This window comes from Stigmatopora nigra, chromosome 15 (assembly GCF_051989575.1).
Source record: "Stigmatopora nigra isolate UIUO_SnigA chromosome 15, RoL_Snig_1.1, whole genome shotgun sequence".
Lineage (NCBI taxonomy): Eukaryota > Metazoa > Chordata > Actinopteri > Syngnathiformes > Syngnathidae > Stigmatopora > Stigmatopora nigra.
Genome location: NC_135522.1, coordinates 5,148,464 through 5,162,018, shown reverse-complemented (window position 1 = coordinate 5,162,018; position 13,555 = coordinate 5,148,464). Strand labels below are relative to the sequence as shown.

General features: G+C 39.3%; 1 protein-coding gene and 1 long non-coding RNA gene across 2 annotated transcripts in view; one reads left to right on the top strand and one right to left on the bottom strand.

Moving 5' to 3' along the window:
* The window catches only part of rai1 (retinoic acid induced 1), a 40,890-nt gene extending 38,853 nt beyond the window's left edge, over nucleotides 1-2,037 (bottom strand). Inside the window, exon 1 of the mRNA XM_077735219.1 lies at nucleotides 1,844-2,037. The gene's annotated coding sequence lies outside the window, so the exon portion shown is untranslated. The remainder of the gene's footprint in view (nucleotides 1-1,843) is intronic.
* Nucleotides 1-11,658, top strand: part of LOC144209053 (uncharacterized) — a 50,712-nt gene extending 39,054 nt beyond the window's left edge. The window contains exons 5-7 of the long non-coding RNA XR_013328963.1: nucleotides 3,807-3,928; nucleotides 5,377-5,483; nucleotides 11,530-11,658. This is a non-coding gene — a long non-coding RNA (uncharacterized LOC144209053). The remainder of the gene's footprint in view (nucleotides 1-3,806; nucleotides 3,929-5,376; nucleotides 5,484-11,529) is intronic.
* Nucleotides 11,659-13,555: the final 1,897 nt, after the last annotated feature.

The following is a 13,555-nucleotide window of genomic DNA, read 5'->3' as shown; positions in this document are numbered from 1 at the left end:
GAGGATGGAGTGCGTCAAAAAATAAGCTAGCTATATTTGGGAACAGCTCCTTATCTCCTTTTCACGTGCTAATATTATTATTATTATAATATTTTTCAGGCTTATGACATGATTGCACACGGTTATTTTTTTCATTTATTCAAATTTTAGTAGATATAGTTAGTTGGGATTGGCTCCAGCACCCCACTATGACCTTTGTGAGGATAAGTGGTTCTGAATATGAAGGATGTTCACTATTTTATGGCATATTTTGAAGTATTTTGAATTTTCAAAATGATTCAAAGTGTATTTATTCTGAAAATCAATTATATTTATTATTTTACTGCATATTTTGAAGTATTTTAAATTTTCAAAAGGATTCAAAATGTCTATTCAGAAAATCAATGATATTTACTATTTTACTGCATATTTTGAAGTATTTTAAATTTTCTAAACGATTCAAAATGTCTTTATTCAGAAAATGAATGATGTTTACTATTCTATGGCATATTTTGAAGTATTATTAGTTTTAAAATGATTCAAAATGTCTATTTATTCACTTGTCCTTACTCTACAAATACTTAACATTTTTACACTACAGCCAAAAATACGAATTTGATTGCTGCCATCCCCCCCAGCTTATATGCAATTTGACATCTAATGCTACCAATGACCGACAGTAACATAAATTGTAAAAAAAATTCTATGGAAATTTAGAATTTTGTCATAAACAACCTCTACCGAGGTGCCTTGCCTTGCAAGTTTTAATGTTACACGATCAAACTCGCCACTCAAATTAACTTTCCACACTGCCATGTTTGGCACACTTGATCATTTGTTGCCAGCCCCTCCCATTTCAAATAAATTAGATGCCTGTAGCTGTCAATGCCAGCCAACAATTTAAATTTAGAAAATATTACCCTGCCCCAACCCTCTCAAATGACCTTTTTCATACTCCGCTAACAGAATCACTGCCAATCCCCCCATTTCAAATGCATTGGACATCCTTTACCGTTCTAGCTGTAGCCTCATTCATTAGCGTCGGCGATAGTCCAGCAGCTCCGCTATAGTGTCCACGCTTTTTTTCCTCTTTAATGAGCGACATTCTCCTCTCTAATAAACCCCCACAATCGTAAATACCATGAGCCTCCGGGGCAATTAGTCCAGCTTATGGCGCGGTTCTCGTAAACGCCAGCCGCAGTAATGACGGTGAATTTAGTTAATTTGAGTTTTTTTTCCTCCTATCTAAAAACCCAACCTGCGTCTGTCATTCCAAAACATTTATGCTAATCCACCCTTCTTTCATTGTGTTGCATCATGCGGGAAAGCCACTGTGATAAAGCACAAAAACTTCTGAGAGAATGTTCTCATACATACAGCAAAGTGAAAACGTCCAATCAGCGATTAAACTCTGCAAAACATGATGAAGTGGGATGACGTCATAATCCATCACTCGGACCCTGCACCTGTCATCATCTTTCAACACACACACTCTCACACAAACTCTCACATATACACACACACACACGCCTCCCTCTCTTCTGAATGTCCTCGGGGCAAGCGAGCATCCGTTCAAGTGAGCAGTGACACTGCAGTCTTCCCTTTAATGGCACATGCGTCCAAGATAAGCAGCATGAATGACAAGCTATGACAAAAATCACCCAAAAACCCACCAAAAAAGTCATTTTGACAACACACACACTGTGTGTGTGTCCTTATGTAATAGGCATCACACACCAGAAGGATGCTGATGTTCTATCTAGCAAGTCAAACACCAAAGTTGCACATCCTTTCGGTGCAACGTTGTTCTCCCCAAAAAACAGAGAGTAGGAAGGAAGGGAAGGAAATGAGGAAGAAGCATTACCTGTGACGGCGGTGGTCCGTCCTTTCCCCCCCAGCTGCTCCCGGTGCTGCTTGCCCGCGCTCGACCTCCTCTGCCGAGGTTGCGATGAGCTGAGACGGGCGTCGCGTCGAGCGGCCGGCGGAGGCTCCGTTCGCCTTGATGGCTGAGACTGACTGACAAATGGAAACGCTACAGACACAACAAGCCCCACGCTCTCTCTCTCTCTCTCTAACTCACGCTCTCTCACTCTCTCCCCCTCACACACACACTTGCTCTCTCACCCTCCAACCCGTATCTGCTCTCCCTTTCTGCCTTGCTTTTCAGTCTCTCCACCACTCTAGTCTCCCCTTTTGACTATTTAACAACATTTTTCTGCCCTTTCCTCATCCCTGACTCTCTCAAGCCCTCTCCGTCTGTTGCTCTCTCTTCTCACTCTCTCTCACACACACACACACTCTCTCTCATGGGTACTCCTGTTGGCCTGCATCTTTCAGTCCCTTTTGCACTGTCGCTTTACCTCCCTTTGCCTCCCCCCTCTAGCGTTCCTTCCTTTTCCTCCTCTCTATTTCTCCCTTTTTCCACTTTTCCAACCCACCTCTCTCATATTTCTCTCTCACACAAACACTTACAAAATTCTCTTTACCCCCACTTTCTCTCCCTTTTTTTCCCTCACCCCTTTTCCTTCCACTTTCTCCCCTATTCCCGCGTATCCCTCCCCAAGCCCACTCGCCGCCGTATTGCGATTGCACGAAGGGCGAGGGGCGGGCCCACGGAAGTGTGGTGGTAGGCGAGAGTGATGGGGACTCGGGGGATAAGAAAGCAATTAGAAGACAGCTCCTCTTCCTTCCAGTCGGGAATGTATAATGGAATTAGCTCGGTGGAGGTGTATGGGGTGACAGCAGAGGTTGGTTGGGGGGGTTGCCTGAAGATGGAATGGCGACGGGGGGCTTCAGCACCTTTGGCGGGGTTAGACCTTTATTTCGTTTGAACTGGGAGGGAGGTGTGGTCAGCCATTCCATTCCCAAGCAATGTCAATAGAATCCAATAACTAAAATGCATGCTTTGCAGTCTGTTTATTTACTTATGTCGACTAAAAATAAGATAGGATGACCTTTCATTCTAAGGGCCACATAAAGAGCCATACTATACTATGTAATTAAAAAAAATAACATACTATACTGTCGTTTTTTAAAGAGCAAAGCCTTACTATACTGTTGTTTTTTTTTTTTTGATTGGTTGGCGTTCCTTTCCTTTCCAGCTTTTCTAATCATGAAAATCTTGTGAAATTGCACATGCGCACTCCTGCTCGCATTTTCACGTCACACACACACACATTCACGCGCGGTGGCGGCGCATTTGGCAATCCAGTGGCGCGCAATTGATTCAGCGTTTAATTTCCCTCCCAGGCACTCTTGACGGAGGCGCCCCGGTCTGACCTTGAAGACGGATGCCAGAGGTCATATCTCACAAACGCAACTCCCCACCCCCCTACCCCCCGAATAATAAATGAGCGCTTTCCATCTGCCTTCTAATTATAGACAAAATGCCGCGCTTCCTAATTTTAGCTGCGGCTGCAAAATAGTGCGCCATGAATAATTCACGAGTTAAGACACGGAGCCTGCCGGCACGCTTATTGCCACGCCGTTTCATGCTGCGTTTGCGTCGGAACTAGGGGGAGGAAAACTGTGGATAAACATGGCACGTGCACCTTGATATTTGAGAGGGGGGGTTGAATGGGGGGGGAGGGGGGCGTTAATGCCATTTACAACCAGAGTTGTCATTGCATTTTATTTTATTTTGCACAACTTTCAGAAGATGGCAGTGATGTACCATTGAATATCAGAAAGTGTCTCTATTTTTTTAGTCAACTCTGTGAATATTGTTTAAAAAATTGCAGGATTTGTTTATATTTTCTCTTTTTTACTGTTCCCACTTTTTCAATTTTTCTCAAATACTCATTCTCTGAACTGCTTATCTTCCCTAGGGTCACCGGGGGTGCTTGAGCCAGACTTCGGGCACGCGGCAGACATCCTGAATTGGTGGCCAGCCAATCCCGGGGCACGAGAAGACAAAGGACAACCATTGACGGCCGCGCGCATGGCTAAGGTAAAATTATATACCTATACATATTTTTGGAATGTGGGAGGAAATTGGAGTACCCAGAGAAAACCCACACAAGCCCAGGGAGAATATGCAAACTTGTGGACTGACCTAGAATCGAACCCAGGAGCCCACAACTGTGAGGCTGACACATTTAAAAAAAAAAATTCTAGAGATCTAAAGAAAAAAATTGCAATAAAATGTGATTTTCTAAGTAATCCAAAACGTAAATGAGATTGGCAAATATTGAACAAGCCAGCCACGATGCAAAGTCGCCTGATTGGCTGTGTCCAAAGTCTCAGTGGGCCGCATTTGTTTTGATCAGAACGGATGCGAGGCGGGTGGACCAGAAAGCGCCCGCAGCACCGACACGAGCGGAGGCGGACGGCGGGTTAAAACCGGCGGGCCGCGTTTGAACGCTCCTCTCATCTCCACGCGCCTCTGGAGCTCGCCAACGGGCCCCCGATGCGTGCACGCGGGTGTGCGTGATGCCGACCGACTTTCAACTCGCGCTCATTTCAAAACATTTCCATCCCCTGGCAAATAAGGGAATTGCCATGAATTTTTCATTCCTCGCATTTTGACCTTCATGCAAGTTTTAAACTTAGTGGCCAGTAAATCCTCCCATTTCTGTTACATTGACGCTACAAGACGTCCAAAACAGTCATATTTTCATTTACTAATATCATTTCAACCCCATGGTTGAGTGGTTAGTGCGTCAGCCTCACAGCTCTGGGATACTAGGTTCAAATCCAGGTACTCTGGTTCCCTCCCACATTCCAAAGAAGTGCATATTTGGCTGATTGGATACTCTAAATTGACATTTTATTTTCCCCCCATACCGAAAAGACCCCTTAGCACCCCGCCCCATCAAAGCATATTCAACATGCACGTTTCACTGGCATGACATCATCCCGTTTAGTGCCACAGCCAATTAGGATGGCGCTTGCACGGCGGTGGCTAATTGGCACATTTTGCATTCAGTGCAGGTATTCTGACTGAAGTGCGTTGGCGCCCTTCAAGTTCACCCCAAGGGCTCTGCAGCCTAAGGGGGCGGCTGCAGGGGGACGTGTAGGCGTGGGTCAGGCTCACCGAGAGGGGGGAGAAAAGACACACACAACACACACATACGTACACATTTCGAATCAATGGGAATGTGTGTGATGGGGTGCGTTGTTGCCATGGAGACCAGAGGGACAGTGATGTTACCAGGCAGGAAAGGCTCAATCCGACGACGAGCAATGACGTGGATGGTCAATTACTTCAAACTGACATTTTGCATTAATATACGATGAACAGTAAATATCAGATTGGGACAATTGGATTTTTTTACCAGAATTGTGACACAAAAACACCAAGTGCGTGAGTCACCACTAGCAGAAATAGAGTAAGTTGGCTGAAATTTCGAAAAAAACAGTGATACCTAGTGACTATTTTCTGTTATTGCTATGTAGGGTGAAGGCCAGTTTCCCCAAAAGAATCGACGGAACACTTCTGATCTCTGCTGGACAAGGATGGCAGTACATGGGAGAATGGGATTTCAGCACCATGGATAGCAGAAGTGAGTGACTTTTAATTCTTTACTTGCCATTGATGACACTAAATGTCCAATCAATTTGAACTGCAAGGCGTTTATCGTAAGGTTAGACCTAATATTGGCAAACAAAGTAGTTTCTTCTCTCGTTTATTTGGATTGGGCACTTCAGTAAACAGATTTTTCACAGTCACAAAGCAGAAAAGTACAGTGTTCCCTCGGTCATCGCGGTTAATGGGGACCGGGACCACCCGCGATAAATGAATTTCTGCAAAGTAGGTAAAAGTACAAGTACTACCAAATATTCTCAGAGGGTGGTGGCTCAATGGTTAAGTCATCAGTCTCTCACCTCTGTGTTCCTGGGTTCGAATCCCAATGCATGCAAAGATTTTGCCAATATTATTCTGGTGAATGAAATAGGCAAAAGTATAAGTACTAGCAAATATTCTCAGAGGGTGGTGGATCAATGGTTAAGTCATCAGTCTCTCACCTCTGTGGTTCTGGGTTCGAATCCCAATTCATGCAAAGATTTTCCCAATATTATTTTGGTGAATGAAAGAGGTAAAAGTACAAGTACTACCAAATATTCTCAGAGGGTGGTGGATCAATGGTTAAGTCACCAGTCCCTCACCTCTGTGGTTCTGGGTTTGAATCCCAATGCATGCAAAGATTTTCCCAATATTATTCTGGTGAATGAAAGAGGTAAAAGTACAAGTACTACCAAATATACTCAGAGGGTGGTGGTGGCTCAATGGTTAAGTCATCAGTCTCTCACCTCTGTGTTCCTGGGTTCGAATCCCAATGCATGCAAAGATTTTGTCAATATTATTCTGGTGAATGAAAGAGGTAAAAGTACAAGTACTAACAAATATTCTCAGAAGGTGGTGGCTCAATGGTTAAGTCATCAGTCTCTCACCTCTGTGGTTCTGGGTTCGAATCCCAATTCATGCAAAGATTTTCCCAATATTATTTTGGTGAATGAAAGAGGTAAAAGTACAAGTACTACCAAATATTCTCAGAGGGTGGTGGCTCAATGGTTAAGTCATCAGTCGCTCACCTCTGTGGTCCTGGGTTCGAATCCCAATGCATTCAAAGATTTTCCCAATATTATTCTGGTGAATGAAAGAGGTAAAAGTATAAGTACTGCCAAGTATTCTCAGAAGGTGGTGGCTCAATGGTTAAGTCATCAGTCACTCACCTCTGTGGTCCTGGGTTCGAATCCCAATACATGCAAAGATTTTCCCAATATTATTCTGGTGAATGAAAGAGGTAAAAGTACAAGTACTACCAAATATTCTCAGAGGGTGGTGGCTCAATGGTTAAGTCATCAGTCTCTCACCTCTGTGGTCCTGGGTTCGAATCCCAATGCATGCAAAGATTTTCCCAATATTATTCTGGTGAATGAAAGAGGTAAAAGTACAAGTACTACCAAATATACTCAGAGGGTGGTGGCTCAATGGTTAAGTCATCAGTCTCTCACCTCTGTGGTTCTGGGTTCGAATCCCAATGCATGCAAAGATTTTCCCAATATTCTGGTGAATGAAAGAGGTAAAAGTATAAGTACTAGCAAATATTCTCAGAGGGTGGTGGCTCAATGGTTAAGTCAACAGTCTCTCACCTCTGTGGTTCTGGGTTCGAATCCCAAAGCATGCAAAGATTTTCCCAATATTATTCTGGTGAATATAAGAGGTAAAAGTACAAGTACTAACAAATATTCTCAGAAGGTGGTGGCTCAATGGTTAAGTCATCAGTCTCTCACCTCTGTGGTCCTGGGTTCGAATCCCAATGCATGCAAAGATTTTGCCAATATTATTCTGGTGAATGAAAGAGGTAAAAGTACAAGTACTAACAAATATTCTCAGAAGGTGGTGGCTCAATGGTTAAGTCATCAGTCTCTCACCTCTGTGGTCCTGGGTTCAAATCCCAGTGCATGCAAATATTTCCCCACTATTATTCAGGTGAATGAAAGAGGAAAAAAAAACACAAACCCTTTTTTTCTCCAAAAACGACATCGTATAGTAAGGCTTTTTTTCTCCAAAAACGACATAGTATAGTAAGGCTTCTTTTCTCCAAAAACGACATAGTATAGTAAAGCTTTTTTTCTCCAAAAACGACATAGTATAGTAAGGCTTTTTTTTCTCCAAAAACGACATAGTATAGTAAGGCTTTCTTCTTCAAAAACGACATAGTATAGTAAGGCTTTTTTTCTCCAAAAACGACATAGTAAAGTAAGGCTTTTTTTTTCTCCAAAAACGACATAGTATAGTAAGGCTTTTTTCTCTCCAAAAACGACATAGTATAGTAAGGCTTTTTTTCCCCTCCAAAAACGACATAGTATAGTAAGGCTTTTTCTCTCCAAATACAACATAGTATAGTAAGGCTTTTTTTCCTCCAAAAACGACATAGTATAGTAAGGCTTTTTTTTCTCCAAAAACGACACAGTATAGTAAGGCTTTTTTTCTCTCCAAAAACGACATAGTATAGCAATGCTTTTTTTTTCTCCAAAGACGACATAGTATAGTAAGGCTTTTTTTCTCTCCAAAAACGACATAGTATAGTAAGGCTTTTTTTCTTCAAAAACGACATAGTATAGTAAGGCTTTTTTTCTCCAAAAACGACATAGTATAGTAAGGCTTTTTTTCTCCAAAAACGACATAGTATAGTAAGGCTTTTTTTCTCCAAAACGACATAGTATAGTAAGGCTTTTTTTTCTCCAAAAACGACATAGTATAGTAAGGCTTTTTTTCCTCCAAAAACGACACAGTATAGTAAGGCTTTTTTTCTCTCCAAAAACGACATAGTATAGTAAGGCTTTTTTTCTCTCCAAAAACGACATAGTATAGTAAGGCTCTTTTTCTCTCCAAAAACGACATAGTATAGTAAGGCTTTTTTTCTTCAAAAACGACATAGTATAGTAAGGCTTTTTTTCTCCAAAAACGACATAGTAAAGTAAGGCTTTTTTTTTCTCTCCAAAAACGACATAGTATAGTAAGGCTTTTTTTCCTCCAAAAACGACATAGTATAGTAAGGCTTTTTTTCTCCAAAGACGACATAGTATAGTAAGGCTTTTTTTTTTTCTCCAAAAACGACATAGTATAGTAAGGCTTTTTTTCTCCAAAAACGACATAGTATAGTAAGGCTTTTTTTCCTCCAAAAACGACATAGTATAGTAAGGCTTTTTTTCTCCAAAGACGACATAGTATAGTAAGGCTTTTTTTTTTCTCCAAAAACGACATAGTATAGTAAGGCTTTTTTTCTCCAAAAACGACATAGTATAGTAAGGCTTTTTTTCCTCCAAAAACGACATAGTATAGTAAGGCTTTTTTTTTCTCCAAAAACGACATAGTATAGTAAGGCTTTTTTTCTCCAAAAACGACATAGTAAAGTAAGGCTTTTTTTTTCTCTCCAAAAACGACATAGTATAGTAAGGCTTTTTTTCCTCCAAAAACGACATAGTATAGTGAGGCTTTTTGTCTCCAAAAACGACATAGTATAGTAAGGCTTTTTTTCTCTCCAAAAACGACATAGTATAGTAAGGCTTTTTTTTCTCCAAAAACGACAGTATAGTAAGGCTTTTTTCTCTCCAAAAACGACATAGTATAGTAAGGCTTTTTTTCCCCTCCAAAAACGACATAGTATAGTAAGGCTTTTTTTCTCTCCAAAAACGACATAGTATAGTAAGGCTTTTTTCTCTCCAAAAACGACATAGTATAGTAAGGCTTTTTTTTTCTCCAAAAACGACATAGTATAGTAAGGCTTTTTTTCTCCAAAAACGACATAGTATAGTAAGGCTTTTTTTCTCCAAAAACGACATAGTATAGTATGCCTTTTTTTCTCCAAAAACGACATAGTATAGTAAGGCTTTTTTTCCTCCAAAAACGACATAGTATAGTAAGGCTTTTTTTTCTCCAAAAACGACATAGTATAGTAAGGCTTTTTTTCTCTCCAAAAACGACATAGTATAGTGAGGCTTTTTGTCTCCAAAAACGACATAGTATAGTAAGGCTTTTTTTCTCTCCAAAAACGACATAGTATAGTAAGGCTTTTTTTTTTCTCCAAAAACGACATAGTATAGTAAGGCTTTTTTTCTCCAAAAACGACATAGTATAGTAAGGCTTTTTTTCCTCCAAAAACGACATAGTATAGTAAGGCTTTTTTTCTCCAAAGACGACATAGTATAGTAAGGCTTTTTTTTTTCTCCAAAAACGACATAGTATAGTAAGGCTTTTTTTCTCCAAAAACGACATAGTATAGTAAGGCTTTTTTTCCTCCAAAAACGACATAGTATAGTAAGGCTTTTTTTCTCCAAAAACGACATAGTATAGTATGCCTTTTTTTCTCCAAAAACGACATAGTATAGTAAGGCTTTTTTTCCTCCAAAAACGACATAGTATAGTAAGGCTTTTTTTTCTCCAAAAACGACATAGTATAGTAAGGCTTTTTTTCTCTCCAAAAACGACATAGTATAGTGAGGCTTTTTGTCTCCAAAAACGACATAGTATAGTGAGGCTTTTTTTCTCTCCAAAAACGACATAGTATAGTAAGGCTTTTTTTCTCTCCAAAAACGACATAGTATAGTAAGGCTTTTTTTTCTCCAAAAACGACATAGTATAGTAAGGCTTTTTTCTCTCCAAAAACGACATAGTATAGTAAGGCTTTTTTCCCCCTCCAAAAACGACATAGTATAGTAAGGCTTTTTTTCTCTCCAAAAAGGACATAGTATAGTAAGGCTTTTTTTCTCTCCAAAAACGACATAGTATAGTAAGGCTTTTTTTCCCCTCCAAAAACGACATAGTATAGTAAGGCTTTTTTTCTCCAAAAACGACATAGTATAGTATGCCTTTTTTTCTCCAAAAACGACATAGTATAGTAAGGCTTTTTTCCCTCCAAAAACGACATAGTATAGTAAGGCTTTTTTTCTCCAAAAACGACATAGTATAGTAAGGCTTTTTTTCTCTCCAAAAACGACATAGTATAGTAAGGCTTTTTTTTCTCCAAAAACGACATAGTATAGTAAGGCTTTTTTTCTCTCCAAAAACGACATAGTATAGTGAGGCTTTTTGTCTCCAAAAACGACATAGTATAGTAAGGCTTTTTTCTCTCCAAAAACGACATAGTATAGTAAGGCTTTTTTTCCCCTCCAAAAACGACATAGTATAGTAAGGCTTTTTTCTCTCCAAAAACGACATAGTATAGTAAGGCTTTTTTTCCCCTCCAAAAACGACATAGTATAGTAAGGCTTTTTTTCTCTCCAAAAACGACATAGTATAGTAAGGCTTTTTTTCTCCAAAAACGACATAGTATAGTATGCCTTTTTTTCTCCAAAAACGACATAGTATAGTAAGGCTTTTTTTCTCCAAAAACGACATAGTATAGTAAGGCTTTTTTTTCTCCAAAAACGACATAGTATAGTAAGGCTTTTTTTTCTCCAAAAACGACATAGTATAGTAAGGCTTTTTTTTCTAGAAAAACGACATAGTATAGTAAGGCTTTTTTTCTCCAAAAACGACATAGTATATAGTAAGGCTTTTTTTTCTCCAAAAACGACATAGTATAGTAAGGCTTTTTTTTTCTAGAAAAACGACATAGTATAGTAAGGCTTTTTTTCTCCAAAAACGACATAGTATAGTAAGGCTTCTTTTCTCCAAAAACGACATAGTATAGTAAGGCTTTTTTTCCTCCAAAAACGACATAGTATAGTAAGGCTTTTTCTCTCTCCAAAAACGACATAGTATAGTAAGGCTTTTTTTCTCCAAAAACGACATAGTATAGTAAGGCTTTTTTTTCTCCAAAAACGACATAGTATGGTAAGGCTTTTTTTCTCTCCAAAAACGACATAGTATAGTGAGGCTTTTTGTCTCCAAAAACGACATAGTATAGTAAGGCTTTTTTCTCTCCAAAAACGACATAGTATAGTAAGGCTTTTTTTCCCCTCCAAAAACGACATAGTATAGTAAGGCTTTTTTTCTCTCCAAAAACGACATAGTATAGTAAGGCTTTTTTTCTCCAAAAACGACACTGTATAGTAAGGCTTTTTTTTTTTACCTGAATAATATTTGGAAAATCTTTGCAGACACTTGGATTTGAACCCAGGACCACAGAGGTGGGAGACTGATGACTTATCCACTGGGCCACCCTCGCCTGCGGCCGGAGAGACGTGGGATCGATCCCCGGTGTCGCCGGTCGACGACTGAGCAAGCGGCCTAAGGCCGACTCGAGAACGCGACATAAAGTGGCCCCTACCAACTGTCTTCCGAACTGCCGAAGGTAAGTAAACAACTTAGGAATCTGTTTTGAAGCACAATTATTACAAAGTATTCAAACTTAATGAATAGAAGTGGCTTTATAGTTGAATGTAAACATTTTAATTTAAACCGACAGCACTAAATGTCAATGAATCCTGAACATAACATTTTGTATGACAAATGCAAGTGGAATAAGGCAAGTTTTCAACAACAAAAAAGTATGAATTTTTGTTGTACATTGTTTACTATTTGGCAGAACATGATTAGAAATACGATGATGGCACTTCATGTGAACGTGGAAGGGAGTTGAAAAAAACAAAATCCATGTTGAACTTGCCAGTAAAGCTTATTGAGTGGACCCCCGCATATTTGCAGAATTTAGTTAAAATATTGGCAGCAATTAATTGTGATTGACATCCAAACACACACTAAAACATGATCATGAACTGCAGCCTTCCTAGTTCAAATGAATGGGATGTCTATCACTGTTAAAGTGCTTTTTATACCAGTTTGATTCTTTTACTTTTCTGGGTACGTGTGTACACATGTACATCTGTACATACATATGTACACATGTACATATGTGTACACACATATGTACACATGTACATATGTGTACACACATATGTACACATGTACATATGTGTACACACATATGTACACATGTACATATGTGTACACACATGTACATATGTGTACACACATGTACATATGTGTACACACATATGTACACATGTACATATGTGTACACACATGTACATATGTGTACACACATGTACATATGTGTACACACATGTACATATGTGTACACACATGTACATATGTGTACACACATGTACACATGTACATGTTTGAACACATGTACACGTGTACATGTGTGAACACATGTACATGTGTACATATGTGTGAACACATATGTACACATGTACATGTGTGAACACATGTACATGTGTACATATGTGTGAACACATATGTACACATGTACATATGTGTGAACACATATGTACACACGTATATATGTACACACATGTACATATGTGTGAACACATATGTACACACGTATATATGTACACACATGTACATATGTACATATGTACACACATGTACATATGTACACACATGTACATATGTACACACATGTACATATGTACACACATGTACATATGTACACACACGTACACATGTACATGTGTGTACACATATATACATGTGTGTACACATGTACATGTGTACATGTGTTTGTACACATGTACATGTGTACATGTGTTTGTACACATGTACATGTGTACATGTGTGTACACATATGTACACGTGTACATATGTGTACACATATGTACACGTGTACATATGTGTACACATATGTACACGTGTACACATATGTACACGTGTACATATGTGTACACACATGTACATGTGTACATGTGTGTACACAAATGTACATGTATACATGTGTGTACACATGTGTACATGTGTGTACACATGTGTACATGTGTGTACACATGTGTACATGTGTGTACACATGTGTACATGTGTGTACACATGTGTACATGTGTGTACACATGTGTACATGTGTGTACATATGTACATGTGTGTACATATGTACATGTGTGTACATATGTACATGTGTGTACATATGTACATGTGTGTACATATGTACATGTGTGTACATATGTACATGTGTGTACATATGTACATGTGTGTACATATGTACATGTGTGAACATATGTACATGTGTGTACATATGTACATGTGTGTACATATGTACATGTGTGTACATATGTACATGTGTGTACATATGTACATGTACATGTGTACATATGTGTGTACACATGTACATGTGTACATATGTGTGTA